This window comes from Photinus pyralis, unplaced genomic scaffold, assembly GCF_008802855.1.
Source record: "Photinus pyralis isolate 1611_PpyrPB1 unplaced genomic scaffold, Ppyr1.3 Ppyr1.4_LG1, whole genome shotgun sequence".
Lineage (NCBI taxonomy): Eukaryota > Metazoa > Arthropoda > Insecta > Coleoptera > Lampyridae > Photinus > Photinus pyralis.
In genome coordinates this window covers 46,516,973-46,535,562 of record NW_022170249.1, presented here as the reverse complement: position 1 = coordinate 46,535,562, position 18,590 = coordinate 46,516,973, and the positions used below count along the sequence as shown (strand labels likewise).

The 18,590-nt window shown below is 34.2% G+C and overlaps 1 long non-coding RNA gene across 1 annotated transcript; it reads left to right on the top strand.

The window, feature by feature from the left end:
* The first annotated feature begins 1,956 nt into the window (after positions 1-1,956).
* Positions 1,957-15,719, top strand: LOC116159869. The gene is made up of 3 exons (XR_004143076.1): positions 1,957-2,244; positions 2,491-2,723; positions 15,675-15,719. It is a non-coding gene; the product is annotated as an uncharacterized LOC116159869 (long non-coding RNA).
* Positions 15,720-18,590: the final 2,871 nt, after the last annotated feature.

Sequence of the window (18,590 nt, the reverse complement as noted above, 5' to 3'; positions counted from 1 at the left end):
CACGAAATCGATTAAAGAGTGTGTAAGAGTGGAAGGGAGCAAGCTAATACGTTTGCTTTTAGGAAGTTAACTTCCGCAGGAATAAATGCATATAAAATTAGCCTACTTATTTGAAGTTTTCACCGAATTTACCAAGAGAAGAGAATAAATCGTTTATACAAGCCACCAAATGTTTGACGCGGTAAATGGATGTGCTCGTAGTGTTATTGTAATAAAGTAATGAAAACCATAACAGATTATGTCAACATCTTCATGCGGAATCCCTGTACCTCAATGTTACAAGGAGACACATCACGCTAAGAATATTGGTATCATTCAACCTGCATTATTTAGTGTTCGGAATACTTGGATACGTATACGTCAACAGTGCCGAACTTGATGCGCCCAAAATATTTATAAGGCTTATGTATAGTAATGTGTGACTGACTAAGTATGGTTCACTGACGAATCGGGATTGGACTAATTGTGGAATTAAATTATTATAACCGACATAAATTTATAATCGAATTTTACAAACTGGAAAGGCGGCTACTGCATTAAAAATTAAGAGCAATTCGTATCATATACCTATAGTAGGGGAGCTAACACGAAATCCACTGAACGAGAATGATCAAAATTTTAACCGATGCAGTTCCATTTTGCCCTATCAGAGTATGCTAAAATCGATCGTCTGCCACCTCAGGTCATACGACTTAAGGCGCTGCGGGTACTTTTTGTGGTACCAATTCTGAAAGGTTGTTTTTCGAGAAAATAAGTTATACACCAAATGAAAACGTTGATAATAGCTCTTAAAAAAATATTTAAAAAAATCGCGCACACTTGATAACTCCGTAAAAAAACAATTCTTAGTCGGTTTTTCACGAAATTTCTACGGATATAACAAGGTTACGGTTGGAAGAATGAAGCTGATTTTTTTTACAAACTGATGATAGGTACTACTAATGACTTAACGGTGTTTCGTTTTTAAATTTTTTCTCTAAGTACAAGATTATCTTATTATCTTAACATTATAAGATATCTTATAATTAGAGAAAAAATTTAAAAAAGAAACACTCTCGTAGTCATTGGCTGTACCTATCATTAGTCTGTAAAAAAATCTCCTACTACTACTGTTGCCATTATTATTAATCTTAAAAATTACGAATCAAATCTCTTTTAATAACGCTACCAGGTGTAACGCAACTCAAGCGAAGTAATGATGCATATTCTCTAATCATATGATCTTGTTCACATAGAAGATGGTACAAACTAATATGGCTTTTCTATGCTGTTTATGTCTGATTTCGGAGCATGTGTCTTTATAGTAGGCCTACTTGTTCCGAGTAAAGGATACTAGAGATCGTGAAAGCCATTAATGACGTTATGCTTTACCATAAGCAAGTATGCCAATTTTAATATAAGCTATTAGCACTTACACATTATTCGAATTCTTGTCGTATTCGCACAAACGTACGGATTTCAATGCTCCGAATTGCCCCTATATCAGGAAGCTGACAGGACAGTCTTTGCAATTGCAGTGAAGTTAGATTTATTTGTTGTCACAAAGAACCGTAAGGAATTTCCCCTTTCGAGTTGGGCCAATATACTTGACATACTGACATCAGAATTCCTGCTGGTGTAGATTTTATCTTGTAAAACACATAACCTAACTTTATAAAGCTATATTGTCTTTTAGACCGTAATTGGTCTCTACTTCTACAAGTGACGACGTGTTACATTTTCCAAAGGATAAAGAGAAGCCGTTCTACCTTGTAAGTCGCTAACGCTTTAAATAAATATTGCGTTGAGATCCCCGCGCGCTTTTCCTCTTTGATTATCCCTGATAAGAGTCTTTTCCACGTAATTATATATAAATGAGATACATCCAGAAAAATTCGACGCAATTTAAACGAATCTTCATGTGATTCCCGCAAGCGCAGGGCTGCGATGCTTTACTAGTCGTCTCGACGCCGCGCTACTGTAAGCGTGTTTATTAAATGCCCTAGTGAACGATTATCGTAATACCGTTAGTCGACATACTGTAACGCTGTTTTACAGATATTAGTTAAAAGTACAGAATTCGCGTGTTATTCCAATCCACTTGGAATTTCCGATCCAAAGCACCTTTGCGGTGTGGAATTAGTGTTATTAGTAAAATTTCCATAGCTTCTCGCGTTGACATGACAACTTCTATCTGAATTTGCCTTCCTCAAAAATAATTACGAAGCATAAAAAAAGCAAAACGTCCTTAGCTAAAGAGAACAGGTTGTTACATGCTTTCAATTTATATTCTCTGTTGAAATATCGGTATTGAAATTGTCCTTTTTAATTAAATCTGCAAATGCACGTTTCTTTTCCATACAACGCTACACGAATGGTCTTTGTAACATATTATTGCCTTTTTTTATTATCTCGGCTTGATGCGCCACACTTCAACATGCAATCTGCACGTTAGTGCATTTTGCTGATATGAATTACAGAAAAAAGTAATTTTACGAAACTTGTTTTTAGATTCGGCGGCTTATATAAATAACTCGTTTAGATATGTGACCCCCTGATAATAGAATCTCGACATGTGATCCTTGAAGGAAATAACTGCAAAGTGATCTGTGATGGCGCAACCCAATTTTAGGTTTCTGCATCAAGTGTAGTTGAAATCCTTCTCACAATGAAGATCAAGTTCGTACTTCTGATTGCTATGGTGATTTTGTACGTCGTTGGAGACGACCACTTCATCCACACAGGTGACTAGATTTTTCTTTATTGGTAACGTGTGTGACATTGTGCTACTGTTGAAGCCGGAATTAATCAGAAAGCTGCTGATTTGCTGTAGGTTGGCAGAACACGACCCGTCAGAATTATTTATCTCCCACTTGAAGATAATAATGATTGATTATCGTGTCTCTTTCTTGTGCCGCCTTAAGAAAGTTTTTGACAATTTTTCTTCTTTCTTAGGGCAATTTCGTGAACGAACACTATTTACACACCAATTAAGACAGATGCATTTATCTATACGTACATGTATAAAAGCTCTTTGGGATTTTACTTTTGACCCCACCTTATACTGACATTTTCCTTTAATGCTTATCCCCTAACTCCCTCGGTGAACGTATTTCCCGTAATCATTTCTGTAAATATAGAAATACATCAATTACCGCAAAATACCACCTGAAAGTTTCTAAACGTCAAAGTTTGCGTTTAAAGTTATTTACCTAAAGCTGTTAAACCCGGATAATCTGCAATAATTCAAAAATGCTTTGGAATAACTCAGAAACGGCTAATGTTCCTCTGTTGTTAATTAGTAAGTTTACGCAAATATGTTTGAGATAATGACTACACAAAACTGCTTTCAAACGGAATTTTTTTGTTTCTGAGTTGCAGTGAAAAGGAAAGAAATGTATTTTATGTGAATTGCGAAACGCAGCTCCAAAGCTACACCCTAATTAAAGATAGATACTTTTGTTTCTTCTAGCTCATCTCAAATTATTTGTTTTTTTCGGTAGGTGAACTGAGGTTCTGCGTGTAGTTAAATAAAAACCACCGCTGACTGGTGCCAAGCGGTAGTGTATAGATTCCACGGGGAGCGTTTTATGCAATTTCAAATTTAACACGTCCTTTTACACTTACCGGATATTAAGAAATTAGGACTTTTTCGATCGGCTCGACTATTAGCATCTACCTGCCGATACTACCAATAGAAATGCCTTGCTTTTTATTTGACGTTGATGGATAGCACAAAGTAGCGAAATTACCACAACGACGCTTGTTCCCTGTCATATTTAATCTTTTAGGCATTAGAAGTAAATTGAATGCGAAAGGCGCAAATAAATTGTATATTTCAAACTTTATAATCAAACTCTGAAATATTCAGTTTGAAAGGTCTGCTTTCAAAAACATAAATTCGTGAGCTAAATCAAGTTTATATACAACTAGAGTGTAAAATGTAACCATAATTACCATTCGTTGCTTGGTAATTGTCATTTAGAAATCTCGAGTTAACCGAGTAGTTTTTGTTGATGTATAGTAAAAGCATTATGTTATTGACAAGTACAATCAGGTACCTACAGGTGTTTTCACAAAACGGGTAATAGTAACTTTGGTATTTATTATAAATAATAGAAATTGCTTGAGAGCTCTCCACTTTATTTAATTTAAACATAAGCCAAAATTAAACATTTTATCCATAATGTTTTGTTGAATTTTGTACATTGAATGTAGTTCACATAAAGTTTACAAGATATACACTGCAAATGAAAATTCAGATTGTTTTTCAAAGGAATTTTGTTGCTAATTGGTCGCACAGAAAAAAATGTATATCCCTCTACCATATTGTTTAAACACTGATCTTATATAATGATCTTTAACTAGAAAGAGTGGATGTCGTTGGGGCTATTGGGGAGTAAGTTATCCTGTGGTAAAATTAGACGACAGCTCAAATACTGATGTAATCGGGACATTTGAAGGGATGCAGTCTCACATTAAAACAAAGAATAACTTACTCTCCTAGTCTTCATGAGCTTAGCTTAATAAAATGAAACTGATTGTAGAGATTGTTGTCTGTTTCTCATTTTTGAAAAATCGTTATTCCATACTGTGTAGTAAAATAATCACGTACGTCGATTATTCAATAATCGAATCGTCGACAATCTAGAACAAAATTGGGCCCAACTACATATTCCTACGACGTGATCGAATTGCCATCAGTATAGTTGCTTATCTTGTTGCGAATTTACCATTGCGACGAACTTCGGTAGTTCACACACCAACGGTGAGCTTTAGAATTTAAGGGAAAGTTAATAAATAATGAACTTTTATTAAGAAGAAAAAAAGAATCAATAAACTTGGGTGCCACCAAGGGATGCGGTAACCTTGCCCCTGGAATAGTGTGGTGATGCGGTCTGGGAAGCCTCCAGCAAACTTAATTAGACTAAACAACAGGAAAGCGAAATAATATCCCCCTTTCCCCTATAATTTATGAAACAGAAAGTAACAAAAAGCTTACCTTGCCATTAAACGGAGCCTTAAAAATTACTATGCCAAAAAGCGCGGCAAACTGTAAAAGCAAAAATTAAACGATATTAATGCAAAATAAATTGTTACGGCTCTTGAAGCCGACACAGCATGTTCGGTTAATACTGACCAAAAATGTAAACTTCTTTTAATTAATTATGCGGCCTGCTAACGGCCTAAAAAACTATGATTTGTCACAAAATTCAAATTAATTAAGGGCGTTTTTTTTGAGACCCCCTCACGACTTCATCAGAAGTGTACTGCAACACAGCACAATAATTTAGCTACTGTTAATGGCACTTACTTAATTAGCCGGCACCTCTATTACTACTTTTTTGTTTGATATTTTACAGTTAGTAAAGACTAAAGCAAAAAATCCAAAAGTTACTATTATAAAATATGAAGGAATCTGGTGATAAAATGTGAACTTATGGCGCTGATGGTGTTCGCTTTTTGGTCCTTAATATTATTGTCGTATTTTTGAAAGATGTGCCCTCATCTCATTCTCAAGGGTCTTTCTCTCTTCTTTGTTGAAGTGAGTACTTCTTATTGCTCGGTTTGCACTATGGGGATTTACGATAATTCAACCGGTTAAACCGAGTTGGTAGATTTTGCTATGGTTACAATTATTGCCACAATTGTTTCTATGGTGATTTCTACCAATCCGGTTAAAACGGTTGAATTATCGTAAATCCCCTCTATGTTTTGGATGGGAATAAAATCAACTTATGCGTAACGCCACAGAATATAGCGTACGAGTCTATATTCTGTGGTCGTCACGCGTAACGCATACCTCACAATTGTTTAAAACACATTTCTCTATTTAAAAGAAAATATAGCATTAAAACCGTCGACGTGTCTTCAAAATTGACTAATATACAGATTAAATCGTATAGATTCGGATTAAACATGCATTAAGATTATTGTTCATTATACGTATTAGTTTGTCGCTTACAAACGTTATTTTAGTTATTAAGGTATCAAGGGCGTTATGAACTAAATAACGCCCCAGGTCAACAGTGTAGAACCCGAGGGCCTTCGGCCCGAGGGTTATACGTTGACCGTGGGCGTTGTGTTCATAACGCCCGTGGTGCCTTCAACGTTTTATGTCATACTTGATGATTTTCCAAGAATTAGCGGTGCCAGATGATTAAAAGAGAAGATAATGAGAATCATCAAAATTAAGTTATCCATGGTCGTAACCGAGGTCGTAACTATGGAGATAGATATTATATTTGTCAAAGTCAAACATTCTAAAAACTGTCTGAAAAATGACAGACGAAGCGTCTCATTTACCGGCACACGTTCTTGCGCGAGCCGCAAAAGCGAATGAAGCCATAGTGCCACAAAAATCGAAATCCTCTTATGAAAAAGAGTACGCTATTTTTGCAAAATGGATGGTGAGTAATTCTGTGGAGACAATAAACGAAACCGTTATATTGGGTTACTTCCAAGAGTCGGTATGTTTAAGTAATTTTATTAGTCATTAAACGGAAAGGTGATTTACACTCAGAGTCATTTTCTCCCAATTCGCTTTGGACGAAATTTTCAATGCTATACGTATAAAGAGTTAATGGTAAAGAAGAAGATTAAGAGTTTCGAAAAATTTGTGCATCTACAAAGGGTATTTAAAACAAGTTCAGGAAAGCTATCGTCCAAAAAAATCAAAAATCCTTACTTGCGAACAGATAGTCGCCTTCCTTACAGAAGCACCTGATCCGCAGTATCTGATCTACAAAGAGGAAAGAAAATGTATGGGTCTGGGCCAAGCTGGTGCGGTGTTCCCTGGACAGTCCCAGAATTGTTCTTTTTTACTTCAAAATAACAGTAGGATAATGCGACATCAACACAGTTCGTTTTATTCAGTTGTTGAAAATAAAAAGTGTGTACAGATTCATTATTCCATATTTATAGGATTTACAGAAATAACGCCCTTGGGCGTTATAGAAATAACGCCCGTTGCTACGTATAATTGGGGTTGTCATGGTGGAGTGCATTATTTGTCATTTAATGTATCTTGATTTAGGATTATTATAACTGAATAATAATCAAGTATGACATAAAATATTTAATAGGCCGAAGCATGGCGCAATTGCAAGGCCGCCACTTTTCGATTATGATGACATGAAATTTTGTTTGCAAAACTGGAAAGGACATACCCCAAAACCCATTCAATGACGTGTCACTAGTCTTTCTAACTCTTATATATTTCTGACAAAAAAATTAAAGAGGAAATGTAAATTTCATTTTTTTAGGGTGGCTTCCAAACGAAACACGTTGGAACCTTTGGAAAAAGTGCTTGTTTCGATCCCCTCTACCACCCAATTTTTTTTCATCCTTATATGTGACACCCTGTATATTAAGATCTTATATATCAAGATTAGTGGAAACAACAGGTGCAACAGCGCACATCCACAGAATGAACAATTTCGCTATTCGTGCATGTTTTAAATTACTTTCGTAAGTATTCGAGTGAAAAGAATATAATTATGTATTAGGTACTTCATTGACCAACGTAATATACATAAAAAAGAAAATTTATCTTCAAAAATTGATATGAACTCAAAAAGCCAGATGAATTCGCACATAAAAACGTGTTTCATACAAATTACTGTGGAGAACGCTTTTCCAAATACAAAAACATAGCAAAAGCAATTCCCTGTACAAACTTATAAACCTCGCCCATATATATTCGTTAATTAGTAATTTTCACCCTGCCTTTTCTTTCTTTAGATCTGGGGAGCGTGGAGATTTATAAATATGCATATAAATCATCTTTATCACTTAATACACAATGTATTATTCATCGTAACAACGTTTTATTTGAACGGGTACTAATATTAATGGTGTGCTGAACAATACTATCTGCACCTGTGTGCATTTCATGCAAGGTGATTTGTCATCGCGTGGCCGAGATATAAATTATAGAGAGTTTTTTTGTCTAATTGGTTTACTGAAATTAGAGTATAATTATCGTCTTTCGCTGCTGATTACAAAGTCTTTATGAATCTACGTGCACTTGAATTCTTACCACTGCGCTATAAAATGAATGGCATTTCCATTTGGCTGTTGTTCGTTGAATCCATTTTACAATCGACTATGCGTTCAGTAAATAAGGTCGATGTTCATTAGGTATAATTTTCTGCGATAAGAAACGAACTGGGTTTGCGTAGCTTAAAACCACAACCACTTTAGAAAGTCCCCAAAAGAAAATCGTAGATAAGGGTATAGAGGTAATATCAAACGGATACGGAAATTAATTTAAAATAGTAGGGCCGTGTAGTAAATTGATTTGTCTTATTTGCGAGACTTAAATCTATATCAGCGTAAGCCTAACATTCGAATATTCAAATTGGATTCTTCGCTGAAACTGATGTAATTTAGTAGAGTTCGGCTTCAATAATGTTAAAGGCTATATTTAAATACCCATTGCGCTCAGGAGGGTTATTTACTTGAAATCACTGGAAACGGTCTAAATCATAAAACGTATTGAGGTATTAGCTTTATAGTTTACAGCCGGCTATTACCGTCATGACTCATGATGTTACTCACTAATGGAAAATTAATTTTAATTATCTAATCCACGAAAGCGTAAGATTAGTGCGCGTATCATCTGAAATTGTGTTGTATATGTTACAAGGTAATAAATGACCGGGAAATTGCTTCTTTTCAGAGAAGCGGTTATGTGAATACTATATCTATAAAATCGAGTTTATAGTCTGAAAATCATGACGCTTTTCTAACTTATTCGCAGCCCTCAAGTTTCGAGAAGTTTCTAACTAGTCCATCGGGCATGAGATGAATACGAATGCCGAAAAGCCTTTGACCAAATAATGATATACCCAATTCCGGTTTTCCAGGACCAGAATCCAATATTTTCCCGTGATTTTATTCTTGAACTGTTTTAGAGTTTTAGAATGTTCCATGGATTGTTAGGAGACGTTTGTTTAGATAGCGTCGAGAATTCCATTTACAGAAGTATACGGTTTCCGTTGATTAAAATATCTTTTATTCTAGTCACAGTTGAACTTTTATATTCTCAACTTAGTTATTGATACGCGCTGTTGCATTAAAAGGAAATGTGGCTTCAACCGCCTTTTTAAAGGGAAGCTTTGTTAGACTAACAATTTTTATTAGTTCTTATTATTAGAAATACCTAATATTGAGTTTCCCGTTCGCTATGCGAGAGATTTGCTTACGTTTGCTGGTTCTAAATTTTACGCTATTTATATTCCACATGTTACCTGACTGTTTCAAAGGATTATAGCAATATTTATATAACTTATTTATCGAATACCTACAGAAAGGGTATTAGAAAAAGCCCTTGGTGGCGATACTGTAATTAGATCACTAATTTTAGAAAAAGGAAGGGCTTCCTTTTAGCTTAGGTATCGGAAAGGAATATTTGTTGCTCCAATAACACCTAATGAACTCGTACTGATATCGACAAACGAAAAATGGGTGTTCCATTAGAAAAAAGTTCGTTTTTGTCGATAGTTCGAGTATGCGACTGGCAATTGTTGTTCTGTTTTCACAATTTTAATCAGCGTAAAAAAAGCCCCCCTAATAACCGACCTTGTATCTCTTATAATTACCAAGTTCGCAATAGTACATAGATACGATGTGTACTTATGTACCATTCGTATATGCGGTATTGTGACAGTCGGACGTGATACGGTTGCAAAATGGACAATGCGCAATTTGTTCCAAAGATCTACCCTTGGAAGGGAATTTTATAACTTGCAGTCCATGTGGTGGGTAAATTCTGTTGTATAAACTACGACATGCCGACGATTCATTTACTTGCAGTAATGTTGGGTCATCCTGTATGTGTCTAATTTCAATTAATTAATTTGAGTTGAATACAATCCCGATCATTTAGTATGAATTTGAAGTCATTGTTGATTTTATTTAGAATTATTTACTTAATGATGTCTAATTTTGTATAAATAATAGAATTTTGGTTTTATTTTATTCTTCATTTAGAAAAAAAAATGCACGTTTGGAAATTTGTTGTCGCTGCATAAGCTAATTAGTTTGAAGATAAGCACGTTTCGGCGGAAAGAAAACGCAGATATTTAATTTCGAAAACGCAAATTCAAGTAGAGGAGAGACGGATACTGGGAGAGGGAAGAATGTTTTATATAGCAGAGAAAGACATGCACCGTTGCTTTTTTTATGGTGGACGCTGAAATTTAGCCGCTTATGATTTTGATGTTTTGCGCACTTTTTTACTGTAATTTTTTCGGATATATCATTCTTTATTCTCTCTGCGTTTGCTAATGTTGCCTGTATCATATTCTTTAACTTTCCGCTTATTTCCAACTCCGTGAGTGCTTCGTACATTTCTTTTCTTTATCGTAGGCTTTTTTAAAGTCAATTTTAGCTTTTACGAAATCGATAAACGGTATATATCCACCTATCGGTAACTGATTTCTACATCAAACGCTTTATTCGAAATAATTTAGTTCAATGCACTGAAAAATTAAATTTTAATTTACAAGTTCTACATAAAACGTAAAACGTAATCAATGGTCAATTGAAACAAATATTTACAGAAATATATTGGTTTTACCTTTATTTATTTCAAATGCTGAAATTGCTTTTCAGTCCTCAATACTAGCTATAAGCCGAGGGTAAATCACTAATTGCGTCCCTAGTTACAATACGAGTCTGTAATAGGTAACTATGTCATATTATATTGAGCATCGTGTGAATTACCGAAACCGAAATCGGTAGTGGTTCTAAGTGAATGGTCTTGTAATAAAAGTAAGGATTTAATTCACGTTAACTTATTAATATGCAAATTTTGAGAGCTTCTCTTGAACAACCCAATACAGGCAAAACAACACTCACCCCGAATTTAATAAACAACATTTCGCTGTACTTGAAAAATATGGAAGGCACAGGCCTAAACTCATTTCGTGTTCAAAGTTAGGTATGCGTAAACCTCTTTCTATTATGTGTATGTTATTGTGTACAATTTCTAAGCTCTAATTTTTCTGTTTTTAGTGAGGCAACTTTGTCGAAACTATTAGTAACGTTTCATTGCAAAAATTTTCTTCCTTTCAACAAGCAGTAGTTATTAACTTTATTAGCCAACGTCTGTTAAATTTTAAAGAAATTTGGGGTGCCTATAGGGTGATATGGGGAAGCGAAAACGTCCTATTTTGGTTTTGCTTCATAACCATCTTCATGGTTGTTGAATGTTGATAGTGTCAAAAGTTTAAAATAGCCATAACGGCTTGACAAAATTTGTTTTAGTTTTTTTCGCATACATTGGCCAAAATGGCTTAAAAAACTCTACAAAAAAGTTCATTACAATTTTTTGAGAGTTCCTTTGTTTTTGAGAAGTTGAATTACAAAAAAGATGTGTCTTGATGAGATCTAAAAAAAAGGCTTCTATACTTTTTTAGTCGGCTTCAAAATAAAGGCGGTAGAGAGCACTTTCTAAATGTTATACTATGACCAAGGATAATTGCAATGTCTATTAAAAGTAGTCCGAAAGTCAAGGAGTTTACCTGACAACTAGTTTCTAATCAGTCATTATTTTTAAGTAAACTTTTACTGCCCAAAAAATTGTTTTATGGTTTCAGGTAACAAGTTGCTCCTGGGATCCAAATTTTGGAACCATCGAATTCAACTGTACTTGGTGCACCTCTCACTAGTGAAGCAATTAAAACAATCCTTCGGAAGAAAGCACAAGATTTCAAAACACTGCCTTTTTTGGGGCCCGAAAAAAAAATTGTCTCAGATCGACTCGGAAAATAATTTTCTTATAGAATGTGGCCTGTAGAATCCATAATTTCAAACAGTTCCAAGAGGGGGTACTAGTTTGAAAGTTACAGCCCTTTGAACTTTCTTTCGAAATTGGTTTCTAGCCTATAACTTTTGATTGAGAAGTCTGATCGAAAAAGTACGAATTGTTTTGGATTCTACGCACCAAAATTAATAAGAAAAAGTGTTTTCCCGAGAAATTTTGGTGCAGTCGATTTTTGGTAAAAAAGGAAAAAAGGAAGGTTATACACTGCCTTTTTTTGAGCCCCGAAAAAAAAATTGTCTCTGATCGACCCGGAAAAAATTTTCTTATAGAATGTGGCCTGTAGAATCCATAATTTCAAACAGTTCCAAGATTGGGCTACTAGTTCAAAAGTTACAGCCCTTTGAACTTTCTTTCGAAATTGGTTTCTAGTCCATAACTTTTGATTGAGAAGTCTAATCGAAAAAGTACGAATTGTTTTGGATTCTACGCCTCAAAATTAATAAGAAAAAGTGTTTTCCCGAGAAATTTTGGTGCAGTCGATTTTTGGTAAAAAAGGAAGGTTATACACTGCCTTTTTTTTAAGGCCCGAAAAAAAATTGTCTCAGATCGACCCGGGAAAAAATTTTTCTTATAGAATGTAGCCTGTAGAATCCATAATTTCAAACAGTTCCAAGATTGGGCTACTAGTTCAAAAGTTACAGCCCTTTGAATTTTCTTTCGAAATTGGTTTCTTGTCTATAACTTTTGATTGAGAAGTCTGATCGAAAAAGTACGAATTGTTTTGGATTCTACGCACCAAAATTAATAAGAAAAAGTGTTTTCCCGAGAAATTTTGGTGTAGTCGATTTTTGGTAAAAAAAAGGAAGGTTATACACTGCCTTTTTTTGAGCCCCGAAGAAAAAATTGTCTCAGATCGACCCGGAAAAAAAATTTTCTTATAGAATGTGGCCTGTAGAATCAATAATTTCAAACAGTTCCAAGATTGGGCTACTAGTTCAAAAGTTACAGCCCTTTGAATTTTTTTTCGAAATTGGTTTCTAGTCATAACTTTTGATTGAGAAGTCTGATCGAAAAAGTACGAATTGTTTTGGATTCTACGCACCAAAATTAATAAGAAAAAGTGTTTCCCCGAGAAATTTTGGTGTAGTCGATTTTTGGTAAAAAAGGAAGGTTATACACTGCCTTTTTTTGAGCCCCGAAAAAAAAATTGTCTCAGATGGACCCGGAAAAAAATGTTCTTATAGAATGTGGCCTGTAGAATCCATAATTTCAAACAGTTCCAAGATTGGGCTACTAGTTCAAAAGTTACAGCCCTTTGAATTTTCTTTCGAAATTGGTTTCTAGCCTATAACTTTTGATTGAGGTCTGATCGAAAAGGTACGAATTGTTTTGGATTCTACGCACCAAAATTAATAAGAAAAAGTGTTTTCCCGAGAAATTTTGGTGTAGTCGATTTTTGGTAAAAAAGGAAGGTTTATACACTGATTTTCAACTGACTCTCATCACGTCTTTTCTTACTCCCTTCGGACTGCGCTTTCTTCTTACTTCGAGCATCCATATCCTTACTTTCTTCGATGTTCACCTTCTTGGAAACCCACAAACACCTTGAAGAATTATGATAAAACTCTCTTGAAGAAATCCTAAATATTCGCCTTTCCGATAATATTTGGCTACAAAGTGGATTACCTGTAATAGATGACGGATCAGGAGTTCCATATGCCATTGATATGGTATTTAAGTTTCTCCTGCGCATCAATCCTGAGGAAAATAATTCCACCGCACACTGACATTATAGACACAGATGTTAACAATACTATTGACTGTCTTTAAATGTCACTTTACTGACGAGTTTTGTATTAAATTTGACCGGAAATCGTATTTTAATATAAAATTTCAATCTTTATATATAACTTTTGGTTAATGTCAATCTGTCAGTGATGACAAGAGTCGCTATAGACGTTTAGCAATGTCACAGATGCGGCCGGTAAAGTGACAGGTGGCGGAAAAGTAGTCTGATCTGTCTCTGTCATGGAAACCAAACTTTCCTGACAGAAAGTAGGCATGAAAATGAAGGTTTCAGGACGATTTTGGGTAAAAGTTTATTTTTATAAACAATAGTGATATGACGTGACGACACGTTGACAATTAGCAAATCTCTCTATATTTTTTTTAACCAAATGCCATCTTTAATTACATTCTACATTCATAACAATGTAGCAACGTCTCTTTCATCATAAAATTTGATCCGTTATACAAATCATCTTCAAAATCTAGCATGGCGTTTGTGTAAATGGGGTTGAATCTCGTTTGTAATTCTAACTTTCAAATTTGATGCAAAAACGTTATATTGCACACCAAGTACCTTTATACTTCTTGCATTTCACCCTGTCTCTATTTTTGTTCTCGCCTCCATATTTCCATAGTGACTGCGGTATTATAATTGCTCGTTCAACATTTTTCCCTTGTTCCCTTGTTAATAACTTAATAACGTCTACTGAATATAAAGGTAAAGAGGGTTAAAAGTACCTAAATCGTTCATCATGCCCCCTTTTTATTAAACAATTGTATTAACAAATCCAGACACCGTTTTAACACTTTATTAACTGAAGATAAAAGGAACATATAAATTAGGAACGCCATAAAATTTGGTTATAAATTCTCCTTATTCTCTAGAAGAACTAATAAACCAAATCTTTAAAATGATAAAGTGCCTGAGAGTTTGATATGGTACTACGCTGATAACATCTTAAATAATTTCTCTTTGGTGCTCCGCTTTAGATCAAGGAACAACATTGCAACGTACCCAAAGATAATAAATTTTTGTTAAGATAAGATTGAACTAACGGGCACTGTGTCTCTTAAAGAAACACCCTATAAATAAGGGGAATAATATCCAACAAAATAAAATAAATTGCCCTATAAAACGGAATCTCTAACCGGAAATATTTTACTCTTGTACAAACTGAGAATTATGCCATAAATTTTAATAGCATATGGTCTTGTGCAAATTGAGCTTTAGAGGAAAATTGAAATGGGAAAAAGATGGCCCATTAGAAAACGATAACTCATTAAAGTTGTAGAATTATTTTAAAAACTGACATTTACTCAAAATCCGCATTGATTGAACCTCTAACGCACCTTGTAAGTTTTATCATTGAGTAAGAGCTTTCGGTGGTTTTATCTTAACTTGGGAAACTGTCTAGGCATTGCTATAAAGGGGTGGATGAAGAATGCGATAGTTTTGACTACATGACACTTAATGAGCCCTAAAGTTTGATTACTCCCTCACTGTGAACATTTCCCCACCATTTTCGGTGACAGTTGGGTAAGTGCAATTAAACATGAAACGCGTGATTGGTCGGAAATACGCATACATCTACCTAATTATCGTCAAAATTGAATCAACTGTAAACGCTTGAAGGCTCACACGACGAAATATAAATTAGAAATTTCGAACCTCCTTTCCTTTATTTCAGTACCTAGCGTTAATTAACATTTGTTTTGAATCATAGAGCCATCCATTAATTGCACCCTTTAGAAGACAATTGATCCACCCTAGGCGGAATTGAAAGAAAGAAGTTTAACTAATAACATAAAAACCTCATTCGCACTTTTAATCCTACAAGCAGGCAAAAGCAGAATATAAGAACAGCACGTAATCCAACCCACTACATAAAAATGTTAAGAATACGCCGAAAACTCTTTTAAGCTAAAACAAAATTGTATACTGCATCCCTTTACACGTTGAAGTGGATGAAATTGGTTTCATAAAAGTTAAACTGCTCAACTACCTACGTTAGGAAACATAAGCCCTTCTGTTTAATTAATTTCGGAACGTGCTTTTATGACAGTAGCGCAACTTTTTTTGGATATACCGATACCAACAGGGATTGTTTTCCTAAAATTATTTTTCTTATTTCAGATCACCACAGAAGACGTAAACATCGGGTGGCGAGCGGAAAAAGAGGTAAAGTTTATTTTTCATTATATTAGGTTTTGTGGTGGGGGGTCTGTATTTAGAAAGGAAGGAAGAGTAAAGATAAACGATCCTACAAAAAGAAATTAGCCAGTCATAATAATTGGTTGTTCACGTGGTGATTGTGCACATTAGACATGTTAAGCTCTACGTCAGGTCAACAATTTTGGTTTCGTTTGATTCTCCATCGCAAATTACGTGGTCGGTAATTTCAAAGAAGCAGCTTTTAATCTCGTTAATACTATTTAATTCGAGTCGTCCATCATAACTAGCAAAGGCACTTTAGGCTGATAGGAACAAGCACAAAGCTCGACCTTTCACAATTAAAGATCCCAAGATAAACTCACATTTGTTTCCACTAATGGCCGAAATAGAGAAAAATGTTCTTTTTTGTTTGAAAGTTAACGTTAAAGTTCTAATTGGAGTTTAATAACTTGTATAATTTTCAAATATTGCTAATTATTTGATTATCTTAAAAGCGTAATTTGTCTACGGAGTGCTTAGGTACATTACGTAACTTGTAAACTTTCCTTCTTTCGAGATTATAGTCGCAAACTTTCTGTATTTGCAAATAATTACCAAAATCTGTCGACGATCTGAGAGCACGACATCAAGGACTTTTGCAACTTTAAGTATTATTACAAACAAAATTTAATTACGGGTTTTTAATAGGTATGTATTACTTCTAAAAGATATGTAGGTACCTATTTTTCAAGAATGCCTGGACTACATTTACTTATAAAGGCAAAGTAGTAGCAATGTTGCCAGGAATATTTTAAATGAATATAGTAGTATAATGGAACGATTCTATGGGCGCCCACCGAACCGACTGCATTCTATCCTATCCTATCTTTTATTGGATTTTATTGGATCTTTTTGTGCTGAATTTTTTGATTAACAAATAATATCCAACTAAATTTTGTGGCCGTATCTGTAAAGTTTAATCTACTTCAGTTCGTCAAAATATTTCTTTGCCACGTCGAGACTCTGAAGTAAGACATTATTTTCGATTAACGGGAAAATTTCTTAAATTTAAATTCTCAATGGTTCTATACACCTCCGGATGGGAAAAAAATATTCTACGAGTTCACTTCATTTTTATATACCTACCTATATCCTGAACTTTTATCCATGCGCTTAAGTTTGAAAGTTGTTGGGGCTTTTGTATGACGATTTATTAATTGAACTTCTTTTCTGATTTCCTTCACTTCTGTCCGTACTTACCAAGTGCCACTTTAGAATGTTTTTCTTTTTTTGTATTCAATCATGAATCATATTCTAGAAAATATGGAGTAGAACCCTTCCTTATATAGTTTAACGTAATCTTCAGTTGCAGTAACTACATATTTTGATTGTAAATAATAATTCTTTATACTTATTTCTGTTTTCAAAGATGCAAAAAAAATATTTAATAATACCAATGCGTTATACATTTTCAAAATTATTATTTTTTTGTAATCATAAGTTGGTAATACAATATTTTTGGTTGGCAATATTAGTGTGTAACGATACCAACTAAAATAGCACTGGACACATATTAAACATTTGACATCTTGTGTAGTTTTTAAAGAATTACGTACAAAAGTCAACAATTGTAAATTAGTTGTTTTTCTAATCATGAGGTGGTAACACAATAATACGTTTCGTTGGTAACATAATTTTGTTACTACTTCTCACTTCTGAAAAATAATTTGATTACATTATACAGGGTGGTGACTTGCGTAACGCATCATATGGATTTCAATGTAAAATTCATAACATGCGATTATTGGCTCCCCAAATTATTTTAGAGCAAAAATGTATTCAAGTTTTTTGTAGAAGAATTTTTTTTACGCCAATCAACCGTATTAGTTTTCAATTTTTTTCATATAAAGACGGAAAATTGGAAAAATACAACCCGCATCTTTTTCAATAATCTGCTATGCCATACGATCTAGATACCCCGGATATATGTCTCAATTTTAAATGTCATTATTAAGATTAACCCAGTAATTGTTTTTTACTTTCCTTACTAGGGAGGAAAATTACATTTTCTTCACCCTTTTTCGAGACAAAAGTAGTTTTTTGCTAAAGTAGTTTCAGAAAAAAACGTTTTCGCGTGCATCGAGAATACATGCGGGAACATTATCTTTTCACACAATGAGTACAAAAAAACTACGTTGCACAGAACCGATAGGTTATCGTCCGCCTTTTACATTAATATACTATCTTTGGAAAAGAAAATTAGCTTTCTACAACAGAGCCAGTTTTTCATTCAGTGGATTGTCTAAAATGATTACCCGGTTCACATAAAAATTGGTAAATATATTGTATAGAGGAATTATTCATTTATATTTTTATATTGTACCCTTATTCGACTCTCCGGTTTTAACCATATTTAAAAGTAGAAGCTGTAGATTATTTTTGAATTTTTCAGAATTGTATATATCTAAAGTCAAAATTTTCACGTAAAAGACTTTGTTAGTATCCGAGTTTAATTGAGCTATTTGGACAGGTCTTTATTTGGGTGGCTTAGTTACCATTTGCAATATATAATATATTTTATATAATATATGATATATAATATCCTATCTTAATAAATGTACTTAGTTTATACTTCCATCATTCTCTCAACTCTTATTTAGATCGTACACAGTGTGTTGTAAAAACTGCGTATAGACTTGCATGTCTCCTAATGATACAGAGTCAACTTAATTTTACCAGAAATTAGATTTTACAGAACTGTTTCTGCCGAAGCAAAATACCTATCACGATGATTAACTGACATATACGGATATAACGGTCTACTAATTCAAATGGAATGCGTTTCGTTATCATGTTTCTCCTTTAAAACCAGAACCATAAACAAATTTTCATTTCAAT